Consider the following 14,615-nt stretch of genomic DNA (forward strand, 5'->3'; position numbering starts at 1 on the left):
AAGGTGCAAGTGGGCATGAAAGAATCAACACTTTATAAATCAGAAGGTGAGTGAGAAAACAAGTGATGGCATAGTTTTATATTTTAAAATTCATCTCCTCTGAAAAGCCTTGAAACTCTTACTAACTTTTTGAAAAGCCATAATCAAATTGCCTTTCAATATCCACATAAACATCTGTAAATCTGAACCATTGCTGAGAGCAGATTCTGCTATTGCAGCACTGACCAAAACAACTTAAGGCAGTAGAGGAACAAGGAAAAAAACTTCTCCTGCCGTCATTTCCAACACGTAAAACTTTCTCTCAGGTTGCACCCATCAGGAAGCAATTCTGATTCCGCAGTGGATTAAGTAGATGAACTAACAGATCTCTGTCACTTAAAATTGTTATGATATTTCGTATTTTAGCTCACTTGCCATTTAATATGGAAAACCAAAGAGACACCAAAATAAAATCTCTCCACAAGACATATTCAAGCAAGCATGAACGTAAGGGTTCAACAGAGCTTAATGCAGTATGGGAAATTTGCAACAAAACCAACGATGAGCTTCTAGAACATGCTGTCATTTGCTAAAATAAGTAAGAATGTGCTCTGGCTGCTATTCTTAAAAACATTCCCATCTGGTCTCAGCAAACAGAAGAAAAGTGATGCAATTTTCATGGCACCCAAAGCCTCAAACCCAGACACTCATCACCTAGGTGTTAGCAGGCCTTACACAAGGCTTCTCAAATTACTGCTTCCCACCAAGACCTGAAACTGGCTCCCTTTAGCATCTGTTAATCTAATTGGTTCCTACGAGCCTGTAACAATTAAACCTGTTGTTGCAAGGAGCAACAGGGAAAGGGGATTTTATATACCCACAGCTGGGCTGTTAGCAGAACAAATGGACTGCATCTTACTCAAGGGCTCTCACCAAAATTCAGTCACTAAACTGTGAGAACAAGAACAAGCATCAGATCAGATGAAGTTGATGGCCTCAGCAAGTAGGCTGAGTTCAACCTACTGATTAGGTGCTCTGTCACAACAGCAGTCACAAAGGGGGACAAAGGCTGCCCCATTTCTCTAGTCACCAAATGCAACAAAGTTAGTGAAAGGGATGTCCAGTCATGGCAAAGATGGATTGAAGAACTCAGTCAAAGAGTAAACAGAAATTTTGCATGATCTATTATGAAGGTGATACTTTTTGGTCAGCCTGTAATAAGAAGGAAAAGAATGGAACCAAAGTCCTTGTTTAGATTCAAAATATTTTTTCAAAAGGGAAGTAATGCAACAGCTGAAGAAACTGAGCTCTTTACTTATGCAAAACACTTCAGTGCATTTCAAGTAGAAATAACTTTTTTTTTTTCCCGTAAGAAGAAGTGAAAATGGAACTAAGTAATACCCAGCTCAGTATCAGCCCTGGTCCCCTTTCCAGGGTGAGTACACCTCTGTGTACTCACAGCAGATTGTCACCCTCAAAAGGAATTTTCATACATCTAAGCAATGTGATAAAGGCTTGCAGAGCAGGAGCTGTAATATACTCAGTACCATTAGCGTACAGAAGAAAAGGAATGAAAACTGTACTAAGTTTTGCAGATGTCTAAGCACAAACATCATACTCTGTGAGAAAGCAAGTGAGCTCTGTGGTTTTCTTGCAGTGTACTGGAGTAATAAAGCTTATTTCTTGTCCTTTCTACAGTATAGTTTTTAAATTATTTAACAAAACACTTCTCAGAAGTGTTTTTGCTCTGTGTTCTTTGCTATACTTTGTACCCTAGGATTAAGCCCCAAAGCAGCTAGGCACAGCACTGAATTGAGGTGACACCATCACAACCCTGAGAAGTTCCTCAGAAGCTCCTGCAACAGTCTAGCATCACACACTTTCAGGTGTCCAAGTGCCTCACACTTGGACACCTGGAAGTTCACTAGCTCCTGTCTTATGGTGTAGGAAAAACCACTGTTATTTACTTTGGGCAAGACAGGGAATTAAGCTTTCAACCTTTGCTTGCTTGCTCCCTAGCCACTGGCTTTCATTTTTTAAAATCTTTTGCTTGCTATTCATCCCTTTCTTAATCTGCTCCTCTAATATTCAACCTTTGTGAAACTCCACAAAGTCAACTTTTAAAAACAGAAATGCTTTTAACAGAGGAGTAGCGACTTGGTACTCAGAAGTGAATGCAGAAACTTCTTGCTTTTCTATGCATACATTTTCCTGAGTATTATTGAAGAACTATGTATCTGAAAACCTTTCCCACCCCCCCACTTTATGGATGTCTCCTTAGACCATCACAACTACAAACAACTACTACATTCCACAACTTAGGCCAAGAAAAAAATTTCTTTTCTCTGATGATTGCAATACACTTCAAACATATAATAATTTGGTCATTTTGAATTGAACTCAGGCAACATTAGAAGGTTGCTCATGGTATGTAGAGATATTTGATGCTTTAACAGGTAAAATTATTAAAAGTATGCCAACGTAACCAGATTAATTCTAAGGATACTCAAATACCTGGAAACACACAAACCTTCTGACAGGCTTTCCATAGTTTTAATGTTTTGAGCTGTGCCTCTAGACACATTTGGAAAAAAGAACATAGCAGTCTTTCAGACTGTCACAAAACATGCTAAAAAATACGATTTTGCACAGCTAATCCTAATTCCTATCTTAGTGCTGTCAGTTGAGCACCATCCTAAAACGGAAGTGATGAATTTTTAAAATAATTTGCTGAAAAGCAGCACAAATTAGTGCGCTATTACTGTTCATGCATTTCCTTTAATAAGAAGGAACTATACACACAGATTAGTCATTAAAAGAAGTAAAAATAAATGGGATAAAGGCTTCCCAAATGAGAGTCATGACATCTGGTCTACTTTCTTTTGATTCACTTAGATTATTTCACATGCAGAAAAAGCAGCATCCCCTCTTTATTACACAGCCTTAGTATGCTAGTAGTAACTCTGAGGTAGAGTTGCTCCAGCTGCCAGGAAAACAACAATTTAAAAACATACAGTAACAAATAAAAAGAACTTGAAAACTATCCATGAGAATGCTGGGGAGGCAGACCTAGAAAATGCTTTAATTGCATTAAATATAATGCTGTCTTTACATATGCCCATGCAAGAGTATTTTATTATCATACGTCTAACGGATTTGACAGTTTCAGGAAGAAATATGAGTGATAGTAGCCAATTTCATGAGAGAAATATGCTCAGCACAATCTGGAAAACTAGTTGGACTTCAAGGGATGTTTTCATCCTCCCTAATATTTTGTTCTTCTCAGATTCAACTTTTCCAATACATTAAAAAAAAAAAATTATCTGCAGGGGAAGATTTTTCCCTCATTTAATAAAATTCATAAATCTTTAGAGATTATAATTTTTTCACTGTCTACTGCATTAAATTTTACCCCCAAAAGAATCTTTATGAAAACATTTATCTTCCTGCATGATTTCTGTAAGAAGTGGATTAGAAAACCATCTGGTAAAGGACAATGGCAACCTTCTACAGTAGACAAAACAATTTTGCTTGCGGGAATAAAACAGATTTAAAGAGATATAAAAAGCACAAAACCAAAGAAAATAATCAGCCTATATTTTGTACAGATTTTTTTTTTTTTTTAATTAGAGCAATACAGAATTTTATCAGGCTCTTAAACTATATTTCATCAGAGTAACATTTAATATTTAGAAACAGTAAAATACTTATTTTAAAGGCATTTTTCATGGGCATATTGGTGTATTTTAGGAGGCATATATAGCATAAGATTGACTCATATAACATACCTGACTTCGGGTCAGGTATGTTACCTCACCTCCTCCCACTCATTCCTCCCATCCATTTCATGGCACTGAAAGCTGTTAATGTTCTCTCACTGTGGTACAGCCCTTGTCTCAAGTCCTTCTGCACTACCTAGCAGGGATTTGTGACTACTACTCTGAGGGAAGCACTACCCCTACACAGAACTGCAGCAGCATGATCAGATCACAGCACTCAACTGTCAGGGATACCTTACTACATACATGCCCTCAATTAAGTCACATCTATTATCTCATGCTGACTTAAAAATCACTGAAGGAATTATGGGGGTTCCCTGGTATTCATAACAAGTTCAGCCAGCAACCTTTGCTCATCAGGCTGGTCAGTTCTCAGTTTGTAACTGTCATTGAATGCTTTTTCCATGGTCTGCCTCCATAAATAATTGGGGAAAAATACATCGTGTTCTTATGCTCCAATTCTGCAATTTTAGATGCAAGAATTCGAACAGCCATCAACAAGTTATTTTCCAGCTTGCTTAGAGGCTGTAATACCTTCCTCCATTTAATAGCTTTGGGAAGTAACCTAACAGCTCCAATAGTTTAAGCTATAAAGGGTCAAAAGGAGGTAAGAGAATTTCTCTATGGGACATCAAAGAAAAATGGTAAGACAGCCTCAACAAACGCAAAAGGAATTTGTTATTTCAAGCAGCTCAGTTCTAGTTAGTAATAAAGTACTTGGCTCCACCACTGAGCTCTGTGCACTTACTTTCTTCATAAAGTAAGTCTAGTCATGAAGGGTTGAAAGCAGTTTCAATGAAAATGTTGGTGAGTTCTATCACAATTTATATAGATTTCACTGACAGTTTCTCTTTAAGAATATCTCTTTTCCTAGACATCATGATGGCCCTGTTTTTAAAAGACTTATTTGCATGCACAAGGATAACATATCGGCTTATCTTCAGACACATGTTGAGCACGCAACCCACAGATCCTGCACTTTGGAAACAAGTCAGTATACTGCAGTATGTGGCAGAAGAAAGAGGGTGGGGAGAGAAGGAAGAAAGGTAAAATGTAGTCTATTTAGCACATCTGAAAATAAGCTCAAGCTCTTTCTAGTTCCAGCAGCTGCCTATAATGGAAAAAATGAGGACTGGCCATTGCCAAAGAAGTGGGCAGTAAGAAATAACAGATGTGAAATTTCAGCAACATCATTGGCTAGGTCAGTTTCACAGATGCTTGAGAGCCAGGGTCCCTGTTGGGCTGCAGCATTCTCAGAGGCACACTTGCTTTTTCTGCTGCTGAACTGTTGTTCCTCCTGCTTAGCTGAATTCACTCAGCAACCTCGCCCATGAACGCAACTGATGGGAAACATCAATGTCCTCACAAGCATGTGTAAAGGCTCCTTGCTTAAAGTTAGTCACTACATTTTCCAAAATCATATTAATATTTCATGGCTCTCCTCCTCAGTTGTGTTTATCCCTTTTTCTGTTTCATGGAAACTTATGGTGGGTGGGGAAGATAGGTCCTTAAAGACAAGATCTTATTACATGAGGCTCACAAAGAAAGCAAGATCAAAGAAACCAATCTAATCTGTTTGTATACATTTTTAAGAGAAAGGGCAGTGAGTGAAAAATGCCCCTCAAAGAGTCAGCTCCTATTACACAAGTAATTTTCAAGGACAAATCAAGTTTCTTGATAGAGTTTAAAGGGGAAATTATGAATATAAGGTCTGTAGAAATTATCACCTCAAGAGCAGCTCCTGACATCCAAATGGCAGGGTTAAGCTGACTTCAGTTTAAATTAAAATAAAATGAAAGGTTATATTTAGGCATCAAAAATATGCCTTGAAATTGTAATGCAGAAAACAAAGATGACTGTTACTTTAGGCAAAAAAAAAAAAACAACTGTATTAGAAAAAACCACACCTAGTGAAAAACACCTAGCATCAGCAATTAACATCATCAGAACTGTAGCTGGGCTGTCGTGCAGCTCTTAATAAGCCTAGGTTTCCATGCTATGTCTCATCTGGTATATTTATTACCTGTTGCTGAAAGAAACAGTATCACTCTCCCCACCTACTTCCCCCTGCTCATTGTGTCTTTGTCCCTTTTGTTGCATCTAGTAATTTCTCAACCACAGGACAAGCCAGGCCAGCATAGTTTCCTGATTCAGTTTTCCTTCACTGGCAGTTAGGGGTTTTTTTTTCTGAATCAGCTGCTTACCTTGAACTCACCTTGGGACTGGAGGCTGATGCAAGAGAGGGAGAGAACAGGCTGAAGTATCCCTTTTGGAATCAGCCTGAGTTGCACAAGACCAGATGCAATATTAAACCATGCTCTGGAAAACATTACTAGCTTTCTTCTTGCAGAATAAATATTCAAGTGTCTTCAGGATTCCACATAATACAGTGAGTTTCTGAGAGCAAATGGGAAACTCTGCGAGGAAAAATTGTAATACTCTAGCAAATGAAGGACTCCACAGGACAACAAAGCACAGTGATAAAGACTGAGGCTCAGTGTGTGGACAAAAGGCCTTGCAATCCAAGTTGACAAGAGGAGTAAGAAATTCATTACCTTTACTAATATCACAATAACAGAGGCAGAAGTCAAATGCAGGAGTTGGGACAGGCAGCTCTATGCACTACATCACACCTCTTCCTGTAGCAGCAATTGCTATTTACTAATTGCCTGTGGTATGGTGTCTCCATGTCAAGAACTGCACTAGGTTCCATTAGTAATAACACGAAAATGAACCATTGCATTTGCTAATCCGTAAGCAAATTATTAGTTCAATGTGGTTCACACCACCTGAAAGTTCCCAGTGCCTTCTGAAGAACTTGAAAACCATAATGTTTTTCTAACTCAGTAACATGTCCTTTCTTCCCTCTAATGACAGACAAAAGGAAAGAAAAGTGAAAAAAAATCCACTTTTATTTTTGTTTCTATTAAATGGAACTGAGGTGCAATTTGTAATTAGTACTTAAGATTATGGGTGTTTGTTTTTGTTGTTGGGCTCTACAGGGGGCTAACCAGATGGGGGAAACTTTTTTGTGATAGTTTTGAGTTAGGAAAAGGAGATTCACAAGACTTTTTTGGTCTTTAGCTTTTTGTTTATTGTTATCTTATCTAAAGCTTTGTATGCTGCCTAAACTAGACTCAGTGAGCAGGAAAAATCTACTTTTGCTGATTCATCCCACTGGAGTGTGGATTACCATCAGCTGTGATGTGAGGTCCTGGAAGGATCTTAGCAGCCCTGCACTAAGCAATCACTTCTTGGATAATATATGGAAAACAAAAATAACTGGTGCTTTCTTGCCTAATACAATTTCAGAGTCTAACCATCATGTTTATTAGAAAAGGCATTATAAGCTTCTATCCCACTTTTATTGCAACAAAAGGAGCATACACAAGTGAGGAACTATGTAAATGCTCAAAAGAGTAAGGAAAATACCAAAGATTTTAATAAGAGATTAGCAGAAGGTAATTTGCTCCTTTAGAGTTTTATCTCAGTTGTTTATTTATTGCTTCCAGATAGAATCTTATTAATTATTTTGCTACAACTGAAGATTTTTATGCAAATAAGCGCTTAACTATTTTCAAACATTTCCCCAAGACAAATTATGCAACGCCTTTGAATAAAATGCAGACAACTTGACTTTGCTGTGTTCTAGACAGAGACTACATTATTTACATATTTTGTTATGAAGGAAAAGTTATAATTTAAATTTTCTTTTAAACATATTAGATCCTACAGAGTTAATCTTACCAGTTGTGCAATTTCATCATCACCACTACACTTAGCCCTGTATACTGGTTTCTCACCTGCTACTGGTAACAGTCACTCAAGTTGTTTTTAAAGTTTGGTTTTAAAGTTTTAATGCACATGTTAGTGTTTCTGTTCTGTTGTTTCCCCCCTTAGCTGGTCTGAGGCAAATTATTATAAAGTAAGTTATATTATCTTTTTGGGTAACAGTACCCAAAAAGCAATCCCAATTTAATGAGTCTCTTCAATTCTTAAGTACCATGTTCTTAAACAGCATCAGCTTGAAGAAAGAATATCTGTATTTTTGGTTGAATATAGATATATGAGCTGTCTATAATGCCTTCATTCCAACGGCGCACTGATGATAACATGGATACAGCAGTTTAGTCCTGGTAATTGTCAGGCAGTGGAGGATGGGAGCAAGACGCAGATTAAAATGTAGGCAAAAAAAAATTATCCAGGACTAACTGCAAAACTTTAAATTCACTTATCTAGTGAATAACTAGTATTTAACTAGTTTTTCTAGTTAAATACTAGCAGCAACAGAGAAGACATAGTAAATAAAGACCTACATGAATGCAAATATTCTAAGCTGATAGATCCCTTCAAAGTTGTAACTAAATGATAATTTTTGAAATGAAGAGCAAACATACCTTTCAGGGGACATTACAGAAAAAAAAAACCAAGAAAAAAATCCCAACAACAACAATAACAAAAAAAAAAAACACCAAAAAAAAAATCATCGAAAAACCAAGGCAAAGGCTTCTCACCACATTGGTCACCAAAGTGAACAGCACATGGAACAAAATACATGGGTTCTAAACATTTGCTGCCAGTAGCACTGAAATCAAACAAAATCCCTTAAATATTAAATATTTCATGTAAATTGGCTCTGCCATGGAAACCAGAGAACTAGAAACATAACATTTCTCCAAATAACCATCTCTTGGTAAGAAAATGCAGTTGCTTTTTAGAAGTATTATTTTACTCTTCTTCCATTGGCCTCTTTTCCCAGGCAGCCCACAGGACAAGAGGAAATGGCTTCAAACTGCACCAAGGGAAGGTTCAGGTTGGACATTAGGAAGGATTTTTTGGCATACACAATGCAGGGAATCAGCAATAAGCATAGGGGATCAGGAATATAATTTAACTTTACAAACCATACCACAGTTTACAGAGGCAGAGTTAAAAACTACAAACAAAGACTGCAATTTAAAGAAAAAAAAATTTGGCTTGTAAGTCAAATTCGTTAAGTAATTTATTAACTTACTTCAGGTTTCTAGAGTGATATTCTAGAATTATGTAATCTAGAATGATATCTCATTTTGTAATTGCTAAATGTATAAAATTTCATTATTCTGAAAAGCCAATTTGGGCATAATTATTTTAATACAATGGGTCAAGTTACCACTTCAAAAAGTACAGGTTGAACTGTTACTTTAAAGTTTTTTCAAAGTCAGGGTGAAATGAGGAGAGGTTTCACATACCAAGAGCAGCCAATGAGACTACCTCCTCCTCTCCTTCTTAAAATTTCTGCCTAAAAGAGTTCTCTGAATGCTCTGAACAGGACCTTGGTGCTCAGAAGAAAATATTCAAAAGGTATAAACTTCTGAACATCTTTCATCCTTCCTTTGCAGTAGTAAAACTTCAGCATGTGAAAACACAGAAAATATGATAAGAATTTCATTGACTCACCACTGTTACAAATCCTTAGGTCTTAGTCAACCACTTCAGACACCTGGCAATACCTACAGAAAAAATTGATGTAAAATGTAAGAAAGCTACAGAGACAAAAACATCAAAACAATATTCATTATTAGTATTGGTGGCTGGAATGGTAAAAATGTTGCTTGTAAGAGATTATATGCATATGGGTAACATTTCATGACCAAACCATTTTGCTTGGCTAGAAATATAGCATTTTAGACATCATTCCAACCACAAAGGCACTAAGAAAAAGCACAAACTCTGGACTTCAGGAGGGTAGACTTCAGACTCTTCAGGGATCTGTTAGGTGAAGCAGACATGGGATAAAGCCCTGGCTGGGAGAAAGGCCCAAGAAAACTCACTAATATTCAAAGATCACCTCTTCCAAGCTCAGGGACTACACATCCCAACAACAAGGAAGTCAGGCAGAAATGCCAGTCCTGCATGGATGAACAAGGAGCTTGCAGACAGACATAATCCAAAGCGAAGAAGCAAGGACACGTAGCCTGGGAAGAATACAGAGAGAATATCTGAGAAGCCAGGGATAAGGCCAGGAAAGCTAAAGCCCTAATGGAATTAAACCTCTCCAGAGACATTAAGAACAAGAAACGCTTCTTCAACAGGTATGTTCGTGATAAAAGCAAGATGGGAAAATGTGGTCCCTTTCTGCAAGGAAACAAGAGATGTGGTTACCCAGGACACAAAGAAAGGTGAGACACTCTATAACTTTTTTGACTCGGTTTTCACTGGCAAGTGCTCCAGCTACACTGCTTGAATTGCAGAAGGCTAAGAAAGAGATGGAACTGCTGGAAAGGGTCCAGTGAAAGACTACAATGATCATCATAGGATCATAGAATATCCTGAGTTGGATGGAACCCACAAGCAGAGTCCAGCTCCTGGCTCTGTGCAGGATAATCCCCAAAATCACTCCATATGACTTGAGAGAATTGTTCAAACACTTCCTGAACTCTATCAGGCTTGGTGCTATGACCACTTCTCTGGGGACCTTGTTCCAGTGTCCAGTCACCCTCAGAGTGAAGAACTTTTTCCTGATATCCAGGAAATACGGCTTCATGCCGGTTTCCCATGTCATATCGCTGCTCAGCAAAGAGTTACCCATTTAAACTTGTGAGGAAGTTGTAGACTGCAGGGTTATGGTTAGGGGACTAGAGTATTTTCTTCTGAGGAAAGGCTGAGAGAGAAACCACACACTGTAGGACAAGATCAGGTTTTCAACCATCCTCAGGAACTGAAGGTGCACATGTCCGTGGAACCTAATGATGCAGAAGTCCATGGGACTTGATGAGATAACATTCTGAGTAAACGGGACACTAATCACCACAGAACTGGGAAGTTGTGGCAGTCTGGTGAAGTTCCCATTTACTGGAAAAAGGGAATTGTAACCTCCATTTAAAAAAAAGAGGGGAAGAGGAGTAAGACTACAGGCGAATCATTCTCACCTCTATGCCCACCAAGACAAGGGAGAAGATCGTCCTGGAAACTATGCTAAGGTGCACGGAAAAAAGGGAGGTGACTGGTGACAGCCAACATGGCTTCACAAAGGGCAAATTATGCCGGATGAATGTGGCCTTCTATGATGGGATTATACTTCTATGATGGGATTGTTGTAGATGAGGAAAGAACAACTGATTTCGTGTACTTGGACTTGTGAACATCTGACATGGTCCTTGTCTCTAGACTGGAGACATGGATTTGACAGATGGACCACTCAGTGGATTAGGAATTGTCTGGATGGTTGCAGTCAAAGAATTGCAATCAAAACTCATGTCCAAGTGGAGACCAGTGCTGGTGGTATTCATCAGATGTTGGGTTTGGGACCACTGATGTCTCACATCTTTGTCAGGGACATGGACAGTGGGACTGAGCACACCCTCAGCAAGCTTGGTGATGTTATCGGGCTGTATGCAGTCAAGACACTGGAGGGAAGGGATGACATCTTGAGGAAATATGATGGGCTTGAGAGGGAGGCCTGTGCAAACCTCATCAAGCTCAACAAGGCTAAGTGTAAAAAGTCTTGTACATGGGTCAGGGCAATCTCAAACACAAGTATAGTCTGGCTGGAAAGTGCATTGAGAGAAGTCCTGATAAGAATGAACTGGGGCTGTCAATGATATCGGACCTGACACTTGAAGCCCAGAAAGCCAATTGTATCCTGGACTGCATCCAAAGCAGTGTGGCCAGGAGAAGAGGGGAAAGATATCTATCTGCTCTGTTCCTGTGAAACCCCACCTGCAGGGCTGTATTCAGCTCTGGCGTCCCCAGCACCACAAGTATGAGGCCCTGCTGAACTGAGTCCAGAGGAGGGCTGGAGCACACTCACTGTGAGGACAGGCTGAGTGAGCTGGAGTTCTTCAGCCTGGAGAAGAGAAGACTCTGGGGTGTTTCCTACTGGCCACCTGATCAGGAAGAGGAAACAAATGAGATCTTCTAAGCACAGCTGGAAGTAGCCTCAAAGGCACAGGCACTGGTTCTCATGGGGCACTTGAACTACCCTGACAACTGCTGGAGAAGCATCACAGCAAAGCACAAAACAGTCCAGGAGATTCCTAGAAAGCACTGATGACAAGCACCTGTCACAGGTAGTGAGAGATCCCACAAGGAATGCTGTGCCACTCAATCTCATACTAACAAGTAGAGAAGGCCTTATGGCAGATGTGAAGGCTGGGGGCAGGCTTGATTGCAGTGAGGATGAGATTGTGAAGTTCAGTGTCAGGTGAGGATGAGGCAGGGTAGCAAGTAAGATTGTAACCATGGACTTTCAGAATCTTATTGGAAAAATCCTGTGGGAAAAGGCTTTAAAGGAAATAGGGGGTCAAAGACAGCTGGTCTTTCTCCAGGCTTAAGAACGATGCATCCTGATGAGCAAGAAATTGGGCAAATGGGGCTAGGGACTTTCACAGATAAACAAGGAACTCCTGTCATTAATCAAGAGTAAGCAGGAAATACACAGGAGATGGAAGCAGGATCTGGCCATTTGTAATGAATACAGGGAGTTTGTTAAACTAAGTAGAAATGACACAAAGCAAGCCAAAGCCCACCTAGAATTAAATCTGGCCAAGGATGTCAAAGACAACAAGAGGGACTTCTTCAAATATATCAATAACAAAATAAAATAAGAATTATGTGGTCCTGTTACTAAATGGAGGGAGGGACCCTGGTAACAGAGAATGAAGAGAAGCCAGAAGAAGACATTTCATTGAATGTCTTATTTGCTTCAGTCTTCACAGACAAGATCAGCCTTCAAGGTTCTCTGACCGAGGAGATCAGGGTAAAGCAATTCTGGAGTGAATACTTTCCCTTGGTCAAGGAAGATAGGGGTAGAGACCATACAGGTAAACTTGACATCCACAAGTCCATATGTCCTGATGGGATTCATCAATTGTGAGGCTGCTCACAATGGCAGAAAGCAAATGCCTACCTAGTGTTCAACAAGGGAAAGAATGAGGACCCTGGGAACTACCAGCCAGTCAGCCTCACCTGGATCCCTGGAAAGGTGATAGGAGCACCTCATTCAGAAGGCTATCCACATGGGTGATCAGGAACAGTCAGCATGGATGCACTCAGTTAAATCCTCCTTGACCAACCTGATTGCCATCTTTAATGAAACTACCACCTGGAGCGATGAAGGGAGAGCAACGGATATTGCCTACTTTGACTTCAGTAGATTTCCTTAGACAAACTCAGGGATGTGGGCTGGATGAGTGGACAGTGAGATGGATCAAGAACTGGCTGAACAACAGATCCCAGAAGGTTACAATCAGTGGCACAGTGTCTAGCTGGAGGCCTGTCCCGAGTGGTGTCCCCAGAGGTTCAATGCTGAACTGTTTAACTTCTTCATCCATTACTTGGATGAGGGGGCAGATGCCTGCTCAGCAAAGTCACTGATGATACAAAGCCGGAAAGAGTGGCCAATACCTCCGAGTGCTGGACAGGCTGAGGCAGCTAGGCCTGTTCAGCCTCGAGAAGAGGCAAGTGAGAGGGGACATCACCAATGTCTATCAGTATCTGAAAGGAGGTATCAAGACAATGGACCAGGCTCTTCCCAGAGGTGCCAAACAATAGGACAAGAAGCAATGGGCAGAAAGTGATGCACAGGAAATTCCACCTGAACATGGGGAAGAACTTCTTTACTCTGTGGCTGACTGAGCACTGGAACAGATTGCCCAGAGAGGTTGCAGAGTCCCCCTCACTGGAGATAATTTAAGAACTGCCTGGACACAATCCTGTGCCATGTGCTCCAGGATTTTCCTGCTTGAGCAGGGAGCTTGGAACACAAGATCCGCTGTGGTTGGTCCCTTCCAATAAAATCCATTTTGTGATACTGTGACCTTCTAGCAGACTTCCAGTACCTGAAGAGGGCCTAAAAGAAAGAGAGAGAGTGTATTTTTACAAGAGCATGTAGTGATAGAACAGGGGGTAGAAGCTTTACACTGAAAGAGAACAGGCTTAGATTAGATGTAAGAAAGAAATTCACTGTGAGGGTGGTAAGGGATTGAAACAGGTTGCCTGGAGAAGTTGTAGATGCCCCATTCCTGAAACTTCCAAGGCAAGGTTGGATGGGGCTTTGAGAAACCTGGCCTAGAAGAGGATGTCCCTGCCCACAACAGGCGTCTGGAAGCAGTAAACATCTGAGATCCCCTCCAACCCAAACTATCATCTCGTGAACTTCTCATTCTATGAAGCAGTAACACATAAACTAAGCACACACAAAATCATATATTTTTCTGTTCCTCTGTTTTACTAATGAAGTATACCAAGATATGAAAATACATTTAGTATTATTTGTATATTCTGTGGCAATTTATAATAACACCTTAAAATCAAGTATGACTTAGGAAGAACTCCAAAAGTTCTTAAACCACTGCAATAAAAACCTGACCTACATAGCCTGGTCATTCCAAAAAGGTACCTATAAACTTCTGCCACCCTATTTCATGGAATTAAGCAAGGACAAACACAAAATCTTGCACCTGAGATGGACTAATGCCTTGGAGACATTGGGCACTGGCTACCCAGGGTACACTTCCTGAAACAGAGCTGAGGGTCTGGGCAGAAAGTGGCCTGAACATGAGCCAACAGTGAGCCTTGGCAACAAGGAAGGCCAAAAATATCCTGGGATATGTCTGCAGGCTAAGATCCCACTAATAAGCTATTTTTCACCTCCAGCCAATGCTTTCATCTTGAACAGTTTTGTGTCCCCATTACCAAAAAGCAATAAATTAGGGTGACAAAAGTAAGGTTAGGTTGATTCAGCAATACTGAAATACAGAATTTCCCACAGTAAAAGCAAATCCTGCATTTTTATACATTCATCAGGACAAGATATATGAAGAATCTCCTCTTACATAAATAAAGTGAGTCAGAAAGTCAGTTCACTCTTTACAA

The 14,615-nt window shown here is 39.9% G+C and overlaps 1 protein-coding gene across 4 annotated transcripts in view; it reads right to left on the reverse strand.

Annotated features, from left to right (window-relative positions):
* LHFPL2 (LHFPL tetraspan subfamily member 2) overlaps positions 1 to 14,615 on the reverse strand; it is a 120,116-nt gene that overhangs the window by 48,644 nt on the left and 56,857 nt on the right. For 2 of the 4 annotated variants that reach the window (XM_059836570.1, XM_059836566.1), the window contains exon 2: positions 9,198 to 9,250. The exons of 1 other annotated variant lie outside the window; for it this stretch is intronic. The gene's annotated coding sequence lies outside the window, so the exon portion shown is untranslated. Of the gene's footprint in view, positions 1 to 5,973; positions 6,176 to 9,197; positions 9,251 to 14,615 lie in introns of all 4 variants that reach the window. One more of the 4 variants, XM_059836568.1, reaches the window with a different exon arrangement.

The sequence above is a fragment of the Haemorhous mexicanus genome, chromosome Z (assembly GCF_027477595.1).
Source record: "Haemorhous mexicanus isolate bHaeMex1 chromosome Z, bHaeMex1.pri, whole genome shotgun sequence".
NCBI lineage: Eukaryota > Metazoa > Chordata > Aves > Passeriformes > Fringillidae > Haemorhous > Haemorhous mexicanus.